Below are 17,616 nucleotides of genomic sequence, written 5' to 3'. Positions count from 1 at the left end.
CTTAGATTACAATTACTATTATGCAAGAAACACTTGATTAAAATTACGATTACAAGATTACGAGTGTCCCATTGACAGATTATGATTATGATTACAATTACACAAAAATGTAATCGATTACGCAGATTACGATTACGTAATCGGCGATTACTCCAAGCCTGATTGTAATAATGTATGGATTTAGGTACATTAAACATAGTTAGAAAACACTACATTATGTTGTTTAATCATTAAAAAAATAAGAATAAAACTATGAAACCGTCAACTAATTACGGAATTAAAGTGGAAAGATTGCACGTAGACTTTTTTAGTCATCAAATTAAACAAAAAAGGTAACAGATAAATTACAATATTAAATCAAAATAGGAATATTTTTATTCTTATTTAAAATTTATGAATAGAAAAGTTTGCATTTTTCATAAAAACTATAACAGTGACATAAATTTTGCTGAAAAAAGAAATAGCCATGAAAAGAACGAGGTTCTCAAAATAATTTTTTTACAATTTAAATTTAGCAATAAAATTCTGAAATTTAAAAAATTGCATAATAGAAAATCCTTAAAACTTTTCTATAAAAAACGAAAATATCTTATTCATTGATTTTATATAAATACATAAAAATAGTTACTCACAATAAAAAAAATCGATTGTTATTAATGATGCAAGAAAGATGGCGCATGACGAAACATAAGTGAAACAAGTATGAGAAATACGCAAAATGACATTTCTTGACTAAAATAAATAACCGCTAAATATTTAAGAAATGCTTGAAACGACGAGGGAAGGTTGGGGGGGGGGGCACCCTCCTGATTTTGGAGTAACTCACACTTCGGCTCATTTTTACTTCCTTTTACAAAAAAGGAAGTATTGTATTCGCGAAAAAAATTTCACTCAAAAATCGGCCTTAATTTCCATTTTGCTCACCCTTGAATGAATGTTGAGTTTTTTCTTTTTTCAACCCGACCACACGCGGATAAGTGCCTAAGAACGTATAGACCGCCGAAATATCCATTTTGACAATCCCCGAGTTAATTACAACGAATTTTCCCGTGACGTCCGTATGTACGTATGTGTGTATGTGCGTATGTGCGTATGTATGTCGCATAACTCAAGAACGATATGTCCTAGAAAGTTGAAATTTGGTACGTAGACTCTTAGTGAGGTCTAGTTGTGCACCTCTCCTTTTTGTTGCAATCGGGTGTTTTTAAAGGGGGCTTTTGTCCCTTTTTTGGGGGAAAATCATTGTTAATTTCGATGCAAACTCAAGTGGTGTTATAATTTAGCGGACACTTGACGATATATGGCCACTCTTTTGATCGCCAAGTTTTGTAACCAACTAGGCGACAAATTTGGCGATTTAAAAAATATTTATTTTTTTTTTTAATCTGGTTTCAATTTGGCCACTGTTGGTGATATTTAGAGAGTTAATTATTGAATCACATTAAAATTGCCAATAATGGGGAAATAACATTAAGTTGGTGTAAAAAGAAGTCATGTGATGCACACGTCAGCTCGTTTTAGTACAGGACCACTACCACCAACGCCTCGGAAGAGTTTCTGAATCTACTTCATCACTTCTGAAGAAAAAATTCAAAAGTCCCTTTAATTTCCGAATTATGTCATCATTCAAAACGTCTTTAATTAATTTCTTACATTAATGTTCTAAATTCTTTCAAAACAATAGATAAAGTTTGAAGAAAAAAAATCTCTAATTTTATGAATGGTATTAGTTTTAAACAACTCAGAAGTACAACTAGAGTTTAATTTCAGAAATTGAGGGAGTGGGAGGAGAGGCACGCTAGTGCTCTCGGAAATTAAAAAGATAGTCGTAAAAAAATAGTTCAAAATAATCATAAACATTGAGCAGAAAAAACCTTTCAAAACTTGCACCCGAGTTTGTTTTGACGTGCAGTGGCGGATTTAAATATAGCAAATGTTGCAATTGCGCGAGAGGCCTCATATTCATAGGGACACCGCAGGAGTAACAAAAATGCTTCTGATAAATGTTTTACAATTTCTGTGATAGAGAAATAGGGCCCCAAAATGTATTTCGACGGGCCTCAAACTTGTAGCTCCGCCGAAGCAATACAGAAAAGACTGCATTACTGTGATTCATATTACAAGTATCGAAAAATTAAAAATTACCGTCGTTTCAACTGGAATCTAACAAAATGAAACAAAACCGGTTTCGCCATCTCATATTTATTTCCATGGTCTCCAATTCGGCAATATATCACCGAATGATCGTCAGTCTGAGACGATATATTAGTTTAGCATTCAAATAAGTAATTAACAGCAACAAAAATGTGTAAATAGGCTTTTTAGAACACCCGATCGAAAACAAAAAGTGAATTTCACAACTGGAACGTGCGCACACCCCACATGCGAAAATTTATCCTTCTACAGCTTACTATTTTTGAGTTATAACTTATGAGAGATACATACGTACATCCAGCTGCAAGAAACAACGCAATAATTAACTTGTTTGGTACCTCAGATTGCAGTATTAAAAACTCTTTCAGGGGTGACTGATAGAGGTGTCATACTGAAATTTAAGTAAACAATTCTATATGAAAACAATGACTCCCTTTACTATTAAAAAGTATTAAAAAGTAAAACAGCAAAGGTCCTTTTTTCTTCAAAAACATCGGCCAATTCCATCGACTTTTCGATGTTTTTTAAGGCCGATGGGCCGATGTTTCCTGCAAGTTAGCATCGGCCGCCGATGCCGATGGCTAAATTGTTAAACCATCGGCGCCGATGCATCGGTCGAGTCCTAATATATATATATATATATATATTCGGGTGGGCCAAAAAAATCGAATTTTTGCAGAGCGCTTAGCCCTTAGTGCGGAAAATTTGTGACTCCCTAACACTAATTACTGTGCAAAATTTCGTGACTAATGTCTTCTGCTCTGGCAAGAGACTTTAGTTTTTGAGATTTTCAGAAAAATATCAAATAAAGAGATAAGTTACAAAATATTTTAAATTCCGCTGAACTTTAATCCTTAGAACGGTAATTTTTTAATTTCCTAACACAAATTATTGCGAAAAATTTTCAAGCCTGTGAGTTAATTTTTTCTGCTCTGGCGAGAGGTCTGAATTTTGCGAATGTTACATGAAATTCCATAAATACGAGTGACACTTTATAAAATAGCTACATCCCTAATACCCTGCAATACTTCAAATTTTTAATCACATCAACGGCATAAGACCATCCCTTAAACCAGGTCCCTCCTTTAAGGGGTTAGGGTGAAGGGGGTCAAGGGCCCCCTTACTTTTTTTTTTTTTTGATAAAATTTCATTGAGTTCACGCCCTTTATCCCCAACCCCTCCAGGAAAAAAAAAATAACGGGCACGTCTTGAACTGAAATCGGCTTTTATTTCGTTGTTTATGCGGGGAAAATGATGAGGAAGTTACGTGGTTTAAATATTTGATTGTTGTTGTCTGTTGTATCTGATACATATTTCAAAATATTTTCAATTCACTGAACTAAAAGCTGGAATCTTCAATTGGAGCAAAAGCTTCACAGACCCCCTCCAGTGTGACCCCCCCCCCTAAACTTTAAAGGACGGACCTGGTTCAAGGGGTGGATTGATGTCGTTGATGTGATTAAAAACTCTTAGTATTTGCAGCGTATTAGGTATGTAGTTACTTTGTAATGTGTCACTAGTATTTACGGAATTTTATGTAAAATTCTCAAAATTCCGGCCTCTTGCCAGAGCAGAAAAAATTAACTCACTGGCTTAAAATTTTAAGCAGAAGTTTCTGTTGTGAAGTTAAAAAGTTACTTCACAAAGACTTAAAGTTCAGCGGAATTTAAAATATTTTGTAAATTTTCTATTTATTTGATGTTTTTCTAAAAATCTCAAAAATTCAAGTCTCTTGCCAGAACAGAAGACACTAATTCAGAGTCACGAAACTTTGCACAGTATTAGTGTTAGGGTATCACAAATTTTTCGCACTAAAGCTAAGTGCTCTGCAAAAGTTCGATTTTTTTCGGCCCATCCTTTATATATATATATATATATATATATATATATATATATATATATATATATATATATATATATATATATATATATATATATATATATATAGTTTCTTTCGAAGACAATCTTTGTATATAGTTACAGCGAAGTGCATAAAAGAAGCCTCTATTCTAGACTGCTTAGCCAAAACATTAAATTTTAGTCGAATTCTAGCAACAAATATTATGCGTTATCTTTTATCGTATCATTTTCAACAATCGAACCCAAGAATTTCTAAGAAAATCCCCAAAATCCAAAAATCCAAAATTCAAAATCCATCGAGATCTTGAAGAAAAACACAAGCTTTACCAATTCCGCTCAAACGTCATAGTTGAACCAATGGTATTTGGTTGAACCCTATCGCAGGGTGTCCCTCCTACCACCATACTGAAAACCAGTCCAGAATACAGTATCTAGAAAAAATATGTGTGATCTGGAGTTTGATGAAAGATTCAAAAATTTTACAAGCTTTTGAAGTTGTGCGTGACGTCAGTCGAAATTTCACTCGAAATTTCAGGTATCGGGATCAGTTCATCAATCTTTAAATTTTTGTTGCAAGGGCGCCCCTGAATTTTGTTTTGACCCTCCTCATATTGTGTAAGTAGTGTCACATAATCTAGAATTAAGAAGAGAAAAATCGAAATGAATTTTTAAAAAAGGGTTTTTCTACCCAGGGACTGAGAATGATCCAGAGGCTCCAACCCTGGATTTTTAAAACAGATCTATAGGTTTAGTAATAGTTTGAGTGATTGAGACGTGTTTAACAGTGAGATCCGGGTAGTTAAAATATGGTAAAAAATGATTTTGCAATGTAAAGTATAAATTTAAAAAAAAAAAAAAAAAACAAGTCCTTCTCTTGAAAATTGCTTCATGTTTTTTGTTTTCATTAAATGTCCGTTACCATTCCTGTATAGTTTTTAAGGTAAATATAGTTTTGATTTTTCAGAAATCTATCTTTTTAAAAATACGTAATGCCAATTTTTTGAAACACGTTCTTTTTTGATGCGTGTGTGAACCTTTAAGTTTATTTTAATTTTTTTTTTGTTAAACTTTTGAAAAAAATTGAACACTAGGTTTTACATCCGAAACACTTTTCTCATAATAAAAAAACTTTGACCAAGAAATCAAATAACTAATTCCCAAACATTTCAGAAGCTATACGCAACAAACGACTAGATGGCAGCACTGTTAGGTTAATGAAATGGACTTACAAGAGCAATGGCATGCTCTAGCCCCCTCCCCTCGCAGTTGATACTAAAAGTCGAAAACACGACCCTTTAATTTATTAACAATTTTCCATTCTCCAGTCCCAAAATGCATGGAAGAAATAAGCAGCAGATTATCACACTGTCAACCTGTAAAAGCAGCTTAAGTTTTTAGTCAGAGTTTCTCTTTAAAGTTCTGACAAACCAGTATCAAGCAGAGGCGGAGTGTTGTAAACCGGTCCATCGACCCGCGAGCAGGTGCACGCCCCCCCCCCGCTTGTACACCTTGTTTTTTTTTCTCCTTCGAACTCTGTTTTTTACGCCTATGATCCTGAGCAACGTCGTTTTTTGTCTTCTGTTTTTAGCACCTCAAACTTGACCGCCTTCAGTTTTTTTTTTTTTGTTTGTTTGTTTGTTTGTTTTTTTTTTTGCATCCTCCAATCTGTACGCCCTTGGATTTTTTACCCCCTTGAACCTGAGCACTTTCGGTTTTTTTTTTAATTTTTAGTGCTCTCAAATCTATGCACCTTCGGTTCTTGTGCGCCCTCGAATCTGTGCGTTGTCGTTGGCACTAGAAGACTCAGTCCGCTTCTGGTTTCAAGCATGTTATTTTTGCAAATGATAAACTTGAGACAAAAATCAACGAAAAAGCTTTTATTTGCAAGAGAAATGGGTCAATTCATGCGTGCAAGAGACATGAGAGTTTCGGTCTTTAAAATGAAACACCAATAATGACTATGCTTGAAATACTTGTTATAAACGAAATTTCTATTTGGACTGTTATTCCGTTCGTATCGAATACATCGCACACGTGTGATGAAAAAAAATAGGACGTTCAATGAGATCGTTAAAAATAACATTCGTTGCAGTGCGCTCTTTTCCATCAATTGTTAGGAATCCCATACCTTGCAAGGTCACAGTCAAACATTTTTTGAAAGAGGGGGGGGGGGCAGCTAGTTTCAAACATTACGTATATACACATTACACATATACAGTTTCAAGCTATCTAGTAGCATTAGGAAAGGAGTGAGGAGTTTACGAACCCTCCTTTGGAATTTTTTCGAAATAAAAGGCCTAAAAATGCATTTTACGTTATCTTTGACCAGATAAAGACAAGATTCAAAGTTCGGAGGGTTTTTAGTCTTATTTTGGTGGTTCTTGCTCTTGGGGAGGGGTGTGCCTTAGAACTGAGGGGACTGGACTCTCCCCCAATTGTACACCTTCCGGCAGGGGCATATTCCCTCGAAAATTTTTCAAAACTGAAAGTCTGAAAATGTACTCTTCGCTAATTTTAGTGGAATTAGTGTATAGGGTTGGCAGGAGAAAGAGAGGGGTGGTTGTTCGAAAATAAACGGACTGGAAATCATTTGAAACTGAGGTCTTTAAAAGCCATTTTACGTTTGACCAAGTTAGGGTTAAAGGAGTGTGTAAGCGGCAAGCCCTTGAAAATCTTTTGTCATTGAAGTCGCCAAAAGAATTTTATAAGTTGTCTTTGGGGGCATTAGGAAAGGTTATGGAGATCGGGAGCTCTTCCCAGGAAATTTTCCGAACTTCGAGGATAAAAAACGCAAATTTGGGGTTTTTTTTAGTTTGTTGAAGGGTGGCCCTGACCCGATTTTAAATCCGCGCTAGAGCACCACATTTGTACCCCTCCCATATCCAGCCTTACTTGTGCTTATATACACGTGTACTATCGCATAAATATTGTTTTGTTACTTTATGGGAACTGGTTATGGCCCTCTTATCTCCCTTGTAAGAATTCAATATGGGTTCATTTATTTAAATGCCTTTTATATGATACAATTTGAATTATAATACAGGCAAACATTAAAATTATCGCATGAATGCGAGAAAACGCCAGTGAAAATGACATATGATTTAATTTGAGAAGGGGCTAAAGCCTCTAATCCCATGAATCTGCTAGTCAATGTCATTGAGTTTGTTTCCACTATATGAGAAAATATGCAGTCATTTGCGGGTCTTTTTTTACACATTAATCTCTCATTTTATCGTTGGTGTTTGGTGAGTCTTTTGTGTGTCTTGTAGCAGTACAACCTGTTAAAATAATTCAGCAATACCATTCTTTTTCCAGTCATGACAGGTGTTTCACTATTTTTTTTGTTTTTACTCCTTACATACGATTCTTTTTAACTTTACCTAAGGTAGGAAGGGTACCCGCGAGGAATTTTAAAAAAGTTGCTTCGACTCAAAAAAGTTTAGGGACTTCTACCATAGAACATTTGCCTCCATCTTCCTACTCCCTTCTAAGAACAAATTAAAAATTACTGGTGCTCACCGAAGTTGCAACATCATTAAAGATAGTCTTAAACTTGGTTTTCAGAGCCACATTTTCGAAACATTTCCGGGGGAGAATTAACTAAAACTCCTTCCCCCACGTCATTGAAATTAGGCTACAATTGCAATTGTGGAGCTTCAATTTCGGAAAACTGCATGTCCCCAAACTTTGCAAAAGCTGCTAACGCTTGCGCTTATGCGACATCAATTTAAAAAATTTTCCGGGTGTGAGCCCTAAAATCTCCTTGTTCCAAATATCAATAAAAGTATAAAACTGTGTTTCTAGAACTACAATTCTGAAAATGTTTTAAAGGAGAGCCCCCAACCTCCCTTCCCTCTCCATAACATTATCAATGACCATCTAAAATAGCATTTTTAGAGTTTTAGCTCCGAAAAATTGTTGGTTGAGGACCACCGAGTCATTCCTTCCAGTAACATTAAAGATCTACCAAAATTGCGTCTTTAAAGCTACAAGTGAAAAAAATTCCACAGGAGTCTCTCATTCCAATCTCCCTCACTATCATTAAAGATAATCTCTAACCTTCTCTAAAATTTACCTCTCTCCACCAATCTATAACCCTCACCATCATTAAAGATAATCTTTGATTTAGTTTTCAGGGCTAATAATTCGAAAAATTTCTAAATTTTCTCTTCTGAAAACTCCTTTTCCTAATGTCATCAAAGGTAAGATACAACTGCAATTTAGAGCTTTCAATTACGGAAAACTGCCAAAGATGACTTCGATTTTTACGACTTCAATTTCTAAAATTTTCCAGGGGCGCACCCAAAAATATAATCTTTCCTTACATCTACAAAGATGGTATAATACTGCGTTTTTTTAATTAAATTTTTAAAAAGGTTTAGAGGAGAACCCCCTCCCATCTCTTTACCATATTCTAAGGTTATCTAAAATTACATTTTTTAAGTTTCAATTTCGAAAAATTGCCAGGAAGGGCCCACCCAACCTCTATTCCTCTTAATTTTACCAAAGATCGCCTAAAACTGCCGTTTTAAAACTACAATTTCGAAAAATTCGTGGGGGAGAATCCCCCGGATCCCCTTTTCAAAGTGAATGTTATATTTACGATAAGGATCATGTGACACAGCGAGAAGCAGAGGGATGTTAGGGGACTTTTCAGAATTTCAAGTTTAATGTTCAGATCCTAGATAAGTTTTCATCGAAATTCTTATCTAAATCATGCTGTATAGCAGCACGCACCAGATCTATTGGTATCATCTCATGCCATAAAACAGAGGAGTGGCTCTCGTACCATTTGTACTGATTATTTTCAAATTTTTCATTGTGGAACTTATATCCTTTTGATTCTCCCTGCCTCATATTGCTTAGAGCTAGTAACGACTCCCTCTAAACCCAGAAGTTGAATCCACTATCTCTGTATTTATTTATTCAGTAAAAAAAGGTAAATAAGGTGTCGCAAAACTCGGGGGTCTTCAATCCTTTTCACTCAAGGGTCACTTAGAAAGGTTTGCGAGACAAGATGGACCGATATTACAACAGTATTTTTGTTCAGATAGTCTAGTCAGCGCCCCCCCCCCCCCCATATGCCTGTGGTTTTTTCCTTCTTTTTTTTTGGTTTTTCTTTTTAAATTAAGCGTTTTTTTTCCAGCGTGTAAGCTTCCGCTGAAAAAAAATCTATTCACAGGTCATAGGTTGGAGACCCCTGACTAAATTCAAAATCCCATTCTTCTCTCGTTTTTTTGACCTGGCGACGACCCTGACAATTTCAATGTTGTCATTATTTTAGTTGGGATACATAAATTACACATTCCGCCGAGACAGTAAATCTCACACATCTGGTAGATTGCTTTGTCTTATTAATTTCTGTCCCATTATAAAATTTGACTTGATAACGTTTTCAGCGACTCAATCGGAAATTTGGGATTCCAAAAACAGATTTTTGTTCAGCTTGAATAAGTACTATTTGATAATCATTTCATTATTGCATTAAGTTTATTCTTTCAATATCTATTTCTACGAACGAAGTCATGATAGGATTTTTTTTTTTTTTTTTTTTGACATAACATGCACTTAAAAAGAAAAAAAAATGTTTTTAGTTCATTGTGTGTGTGTGTTTTTTTTTAATTGTGAAATAGTATTGCTAGTATTTGTAATTGTTGTTATAAATGAAAGTTGTTCATTTTTTCAGCTTGCAAGGCATTTATCTCATGCAAATTTAATTCTTGATTTTTCTGTTTTTAAGTTTTTTTTTTTTTATTAAATTGATTCACTAAAAGCGAGATGCAGAGTATATGAATTTAAGTGGAAAGTAAAGGCTCAAAAAACCTATGTTTAATCCAATATGATTGCGAAATTATTATTATTATTATTATTTGGGGGGGGGGGAATCTGCGCCATTGATCGTGGCGGTTTAGGGGCACTCCTGGAAACCGGCAATTGTTAATGTTAATAAGTTTTTTTATGCAATATTTCCTAATCAAATATTTAAAAGTAGCCTTAGCATCTTAACTGTAAGTTGTTTTGAAGATTACATATTACGTATAATTCAGTACAAATTTTTTTAAAAAAAGTTCAGAAATATTTAAGCTGCTTTTGTTCAAACTTGTTTAATCACTTGCATTCTCGTGGTGTCATGTGACAGTAAATTTTTTGGTGTTTGAATGAGCTATGCACTAGCAATACTATATTCAGGCCTTTTAGCAGTTCAAACGGAGGTGGGGGGGGGGGCAACTGCACCCTCGCTTTCAAAAGCAAAAAGGCTCTCCACTTTTCTAAATTCAAAATTAACGATTGATTGAAAAATGCTAGAATTGATGAATTTATGTGTTTAAACAAACAATTAACTTCATAAAAGTGTTTTTATATTTTACTCATGATATTTTTCCTTAAAGATTGAAATAGAACTTAGAATTGAAAGAAGGGAGTCTACTGCTGCCTTCTGCTCCGTTTTTTGTGATAACTCAATAATGTGACTCAATAATGATGTTAACATAAAGTAATATAACAGAATTGTTCGAAAAATAACTTCACTTTAAGGGCAACACCCCCCTCCCCGCGTCTCCTCTGACCCCTAACTTTTTTGGTGCACAAGCTGAATTAATTTTAAATGAACTTCATTGTTTTTTCTTAAGTTATATTCAATCAAGGGTTCCATGAAACTCGCATTTTTTTTCTGCTTCTCAAGTTAAAATTATTCACTTAAAAATGTATTGAATATAATTCAAAAAAAAAAGAATAAGAAGAAAATGTCAACTAAATTTCACTAAGCAAGATCTAGGTTTCTTTGCAGCAGCAAATATAAAGATGGGACTAATTTTTCGTCTAAAATTAAACAATTGTATAAAAAAATAGATTAATCATCCGATATAGCAAGCCTCGCAAATTTAATTGTCATTGTTAAGTATCAAAACCAGAACGAAAATGCATTATTGTAGGATCATCTGTTATAAACAAGACGGGAGGTTGGATAGGAAATACTTTGCGTTCTTAATTTTCTACAAATATCATAGAATTTCATATTACAATCGCATTGATATATGTAGGCATGGAGTAAAGACCATGAGCGACAAAATTAATGGGGTTGTACAGCTTATACGCTAAAATTGTTCTGTTAGCAAATAAAGGATTCAAACTTACGCATTTGTTCTTAAAAAAGCCTTATCCCCTGTTTTTAAGCCTGATATTGATGAGGCCGTCAAAATGTAGCTATTAAAAAACTTTGGCTACTGAATGATTCTAGTGCTACATGAGTGCTATTAAGCACGAAACTGCAGTCCTCGGCTGGAATTGACTGAGCTGGCGGTGTATTTCATATATTTCTGCCTTAGCCCTGGCTATAGGGAAGTAACTTACTGAATACACTCAATGATTGTTTATCCAAGAACATGGTTTGAAGGCATGATCATGGAATGTACACATACATCCCCTTTTTTACATATGGAAATCAAATGGTTGCCTCGAAGAGAGACTTTAACTTAAATGATCGAGCTAACGAAAAAGATGTGCTTTTTTTTAGAACCCAATTTTGAACTATGAATTTGATTTTTTGACACTAATTGGTTGACTAAAATTGCTTATTTTTAACAAGCGTTGATCCAGAGGTAGGTCATGTTGGTCATGACCTCTACCCCTTCTAAAGCGACCAAATATTGCCCAAAACTGTATTTTGGGAACCTGTATTATACAACAATCGCCCCGACTCCTATTTCAGCACAAAATTGCACCTTGACTTCTTCCTTTCAGATAATGACCCCTTCCAAAACCAGAAGCTGGTACCACCCCTTATTTTAAATTACCTTTTTAACAAAAAAAAAAAAAAAAAATAACATAGCAATATCCTTCATGGGAAACAAGAAAACGTATTTACTGTGTGTGAAAAAATTATACTTTCAAGAAAATTCTGTAATTTTGAAAATTTTATTTACGTTACGAATGACTGATTTTTTACCAAAAATAAAACGTTTTACAAGAGTATGGGATTGAAATAGGACATACATATATTCGAAAAATTACTGAACACTTAATGTATCCGAGTTAAGTTTTAAATCAGTAGTTTCCGAATGAGCAGCAGAGAAAATATCAAAATGAACAATTTTGAATAAAAAACAAATTCATTTTCTATATGCGATCTTCGATTTCAGTGGTGCCCAACTTACGGCCCACAAGCTACCTCCAGCCCGCAAATCTCATTCATGTGGTCCATTGTTTTGTTCAATGCTACTAATCAAAAAGCATGAGAAATGGCAATGTCACAAGTTTGGAGTAAAATATTCAGAAAATGGTTTCTGAAATGCATGCATTTAATCAAATAAGCATCAAGTAATGAGAGCAATTATGAGTTTTATATGTTCTGCCACACGAGAATGATCTTTGTATTAGGTTCGGCTTTCGGCCAGAAAAAAGTTGGTTACCACTGGACTAGATCAATATAAGAATATAAAACATGTGTTTAAAGGAAAACTGATCCGTTCTTGCAAGGGTGCAGTGAGGGAGGGAGGAGTTGGGGTTAGCCCCCAAAATCTCTGATTTCAATCTGTATTTCCAATCCTTGTAAAGTAAGATAAGTAGAACTGTTATGACTGAAAATCCGCCTCCAGGAGAAGTACGAGCTGCGTCATTACTAGCCTTGTACCCAGAATTCAAATATAACTCTACTTGTTTAATTCTGGTACAATTCAAAAAAATAACGTTCTGAAATGTCCCCATAATGTGTAGGCACTATTACCATGTAAATATATATGTGCGTAAAACATGGTTCTATATATGTCGACAACATTAAATAACAACGGATTTGATGCTGAACATAACCTGAAATTTCAACTTTCATACGCAAAGCATAATGTTAATCATATTCAAAGTAGTAAAATTCAGTGCCCTTCAAGTTTTGAGCTATAAAAAGAAATCTTTTTGTTAGTTTTTGAAAAACTAACCAAAAATTGAAGAAAAAAATGAAAAAAGCTAGCATTAAGACTTATTAACGTTGCAAATATACACTTCTGTCCTCTTGGAAGGGATCTTAAACATTTTGTTGCGGGGGGGGGGAGGGAATTTATAGATTCGGGCCTGCTTCAAGCTATTCTATTGAAGATAAATCAGGGAATCTATTCATCAAAGAAATTAAGAAACGCTGCCCTGTAGCATACTATACGAAGTGCGTATATGCTTTAAAAAACACTGCAATGCGTGAATGCATCCAAAATTCTTGTTCAAAATCTTTAGAGTTAATGAAAACTAAATGTTAGGTTTTTTCCACACCCTTCATTGTTACAAAATCTATTACAAAACTTGATGCATTTGATTGCGAATATTATTCACTCTATTATTAATTGAATGAAAGCAGATTACTTACTTGGGTTTTAACAGAGAATATCCATTGTCTTGAAGCAACATGTATTTAGTATATTGCTCACATAAACTGCTGATTCCTTGGATAGTCGAAAGCGACCAACGAATTCAGCATAATTCCTTTGAAACGGACTAGAAACATTCTTTAAACTACACTTCAAACGATTTAATCCGCGTTGTCATCTTAGCCCGAACAACATACGCCATGTTTATTGCTCGCGGAACATCTTTTACCGATTGCCAAGTTCCACAGAAAACTCAAGTGTCTGCTCGTGGGCTTTGATCCAGGAAATAATGATGAGGCATTAATATAACTGTTAATTGTTTCCAAGTTCGGTAATGGCCAGGATTCGACAAATATCAGGTGCCAGGTCACCCGTGAGACTAAAATCATGCTTTGGCATACTTTGGCCCAAGGTCTTTCTGAACAAGTCGCTTTCAGTAGCCATGTTACACTGAGTTTTCATATAAGCTCTGAGAAATAACTTGTCTGACGGCTAAAATATTTTCCTGGCTTCAAAGATTTGCAATTTTTTGAATGTCTCCGGTAATAACTACTTGGATTTGACCTCAAAATATACTTCAAAATACTTCAATGGACTTCTTCTTTCTTTCTTTTGGTGCTTAATTGCACAGGTTTGTTTTTGATGAGGACTACAATCTGAGTGTTTTGCCTCCTTCAATGGACTTATAAGAGCTAAAGCTCTGACCAAATACGTTTATTTTTCACTTAACTTAGAATTTATGCTCCTCCAAAATGATATGCGACATTGATATTTTTCATATTAGGACCACACTTAAAGAGAACAGTGTCAGAAAAACTTAAAAAGAAAAAAAAAATACGTTGAGATCTTGATATTTTTTGCATTCAAAGTTGTACTTTAGAGGAACAGTTAGAAAACAAGGTAAAAATTATGGTAAGACATTTAACACTTAATTCACATTATTATATATCTTAATAGGGATGATATAAGAATACATTATTATTGTACCGATTTAGTTTTAAATATTACAGTACGAGCAAAAAATTCTGGTTTGATGTTCACTGGTTAGTTTTTGTTGTCTAAATCAAAAATGCATGATTAAAGTTTGATTTTTTTTCTAAATTATGAAGATTTAATAATGTTAGCACTAGTTATTTCATCGTTGTAACGTCACCATGCATCAGTTATGTAAGCTAACTTTGTGCGAGTTTCGTGGCAAGAAAAGAGACTTAAAATTAGACTTTATGTCAACAGTTAGTAAATTTTCCTAAAATTTTGAGTTGTGTCACTTTTGTTGCGGAAATGCAGTGTATCTATAAAAGGTATATATAATATTGCAATTTCAGTTCTTTAAAAATACAGGTTGCTCATACTCTTTTTCGAATGTATCATAAATTCACTTTCTCGAAAAATAAAACAATATAGCAATATGTGCAGTACAATGACACTCATTTATTGTACAGTTAGAAAAGTTGAAAAACAGTGAGGTGCAAAGGCAACAGACGGAAGAAAAAAAATTATATCACGACAGTGCTATATAGTCGCATCTTTACAGACCTTCCGCAATACATGTATGAATCAACAATGAATCCCATGGCTTGTTTCCTTTTTGTTTCTTCCGTTATCTGTAACTGAAGATGTGAGGATAGAACTTTCCCATTTAGAAAATGTCGTTGAAATTAGCATTGAAAATATTTCTGCACAGAGATAAGCTGATAAAATGGTCTTTAAGTTGGTTTTTAAGAATACAATGTTTTCCGTAAATGTACATACTACCTCAAAATGTATAAACATATCAAATGCTTTACCCTTTTTTCTTTTTTTGTTATTTTATGGGTAACTACTAACTGAAAACCAACTTAAATTAATTTGCAAGAAAGCTGCTCATATCTGTTCATTTGTAGAAAGGAATAAAAATTTGAATATTCATGCATTTGTTTTTCAAAATAAAAATGATTTGAATGTCTATGTGCCATCTTTTTTCTCATAAATGGCTCGGTTTTCATGCACACGGCTTATCCGTAGACATCTGCACTAGTATGATGAGGTATGTTGCTGTTGCCCCGAGAACCTAAAATTAGAAAAGAACAAAACATGCTAAAAATTGGGCTATACTAGTAGGAATACGCATAAAAAGTGTTTCTACTGATCTTTTTATTTGCCTCAGCGATTCAGGGCACGACACTGTCCTGAACCATTGAAAAGAGATACAATTCGAGGAAGTGAAGACTCATTCGTGAAGAAAAGACTTCAAGTCACACACACATGATAGATTTCAAAGCAAAGCATTGGAAGAAATCAGGTTTCTTTCGCTAATTTCCTGCAAACCTTGTCTGTGTCAACCATTCGTCGTTGTTGAGTCACGTGACTTGAGGTCTTTGCCTCAGCTTCTGCTAAGCCAATGATTGGACTTGCTTCCTCCATTTACTAATTCCTGCTCTAAGTCTTAAGCGGTGTGTTTTGAAGAATCAGTTTCAGCGATCAGGACTCGCCATAAAAATCTCTACTTTTAAATTACCATTCAAGTACATTATGAATACATCAAATCTATATTTTATGTTTTGGCAGCTAAAATTCTTAATAATTGTTTCGTTGCTACGGAGGCAAAAGTTAAATAAAAATATATAACACTTCTGATTAAAGCCTTTTGCAACGAGAATGGATTGAGTTTTCTGAATAGATATATCCTGGTTAATTTTTTTAGTTAAGCCAAAAAGATAGATATCACGTTATTCGATTTATCTAAAAAATAAATGTAGGAAAAAAAGAAAAAGAAAATTTATGTATTGCACACTTTTTATTTCTTTCAATTTGATTTTTTGATTTTAAGCCAATAACTCCATTTAATTAGAATTTAAATTTAAAAGCATCTACAAAGTTTGTTTTATCATGTAAAACAACTACATCGTGATTGCGCGTCATTCATAAGTTTAAATAACGCTCAACTACTAAAACTGCGGTTTAATTTCATTTTCGAAAGTTTCATACTTATGAAATAAAATCATAACTCTGATGGGTACTACTAAACAATTGGTATTTCAGTTCTTGGCATATCTATAAGAACTGAAACAACAAATTATGTTAGAACAACTAAAGAAAACCATGTGTAAAAATTATCTTACCGCAGTAAGAAACATTCTTGTAAAAGACAGAAAATTACATGCTGTCAATGAAACAGGAGACGAAGCCTCTTGATACACGTATAGATCTATCTGAAAAACATATGTAATGTTTTAATAAGAAAGATACATAATTAAATTTTAGTTTACAGAAAAGTATACATTTATTTCTTTATTTTAGATTTCAGTTTCATAAATTTCATTCATTAAAAAAAAACTTTAAAATATTTTGACGTTTGTGAGAAAACGGTTTTACGCAAATTTGAATGTGTACATAAATTTGAATCATTCTTTAGATTTGGGTGTACATTAGGTTGGTTCAAAAATACATGTAAAATAAGTTTTTCCGAGATAACGGGACACCCTTCAACATTTTTAGACTTATGGAATACTTGTGGAATATACTGGAAGAATTTTAGCTTCCTATTTCAACTGAAAGAAGGTGTTCAACCCCATCATCCAAACTTCCTATGTATGGGGAGGGGGGTTAAAAAAGTACATTTAACTGAAAAAACAATGCTACATATTATAATATACACTAGTAATATGTATATACATTGCATTAAAATAATTATTTACAAAAAAATAGAAAATAAAGAAATAAATAAAAAGAGGAGCTGGGGAAATAAAATATTTCTAAACTTATAGCATTTTCTATACTTCGGCTAATGTTAAATTAAGGGGTTATTGATCACCCTCTTAAAATTTGAGTAAGAAGCTAAAATTTTAAGGGGTTATTAATCACCCTCTTAAAATTTGAGTAAGAAGCTAAAATTTTTACAGCACAATACTATTAGTAAGTCTAAAAAAAATAGGAAGTGTCCTGGACTTCAGCTCGAAAAAAAAAATTTCTGAACCACCCTAGTGTACATCCACTAAGTGTCCTATGTATAATGAACAAACTAATATTGTTTTGGTAGAAGTAATTATTCTGTTGTCTTTATACTTTTCTTCACATCACCCCACTTCTTAGCGATGCGCTTTAGGTTTTACCGTCCGGGGGGTCTGCGTAGCAGGTCCTCCACTTGTTGTCATTATACTGTCAAAAAATTCTTTAAAACTGAGCAAACGCCAAAACGTGTTTCAACTATTGCCTGGAATGGGCACCAAGTACTTTAGGTATGCCTCTGAATTTTGTGTGATGAATTTGGAAAAGC

The sequence above is a fragment of the Uloborus diversus genome, chromosome 3 (genome assembly GCF_026930045.1).
Source record: "Uloborus diversus isolate 005 chromosome 3, Udiv.v.3.1, whole genome shotgun sequence".
NCBI classification, from domain to species: Eukaryota; Metazoa; Arthropoda; class Arachnida; order Araneae; family Uloboridae; genus Uloborus; species Uloborus diversus.
Note: the sequence above shows the minus strand (reverse complement) of the source record.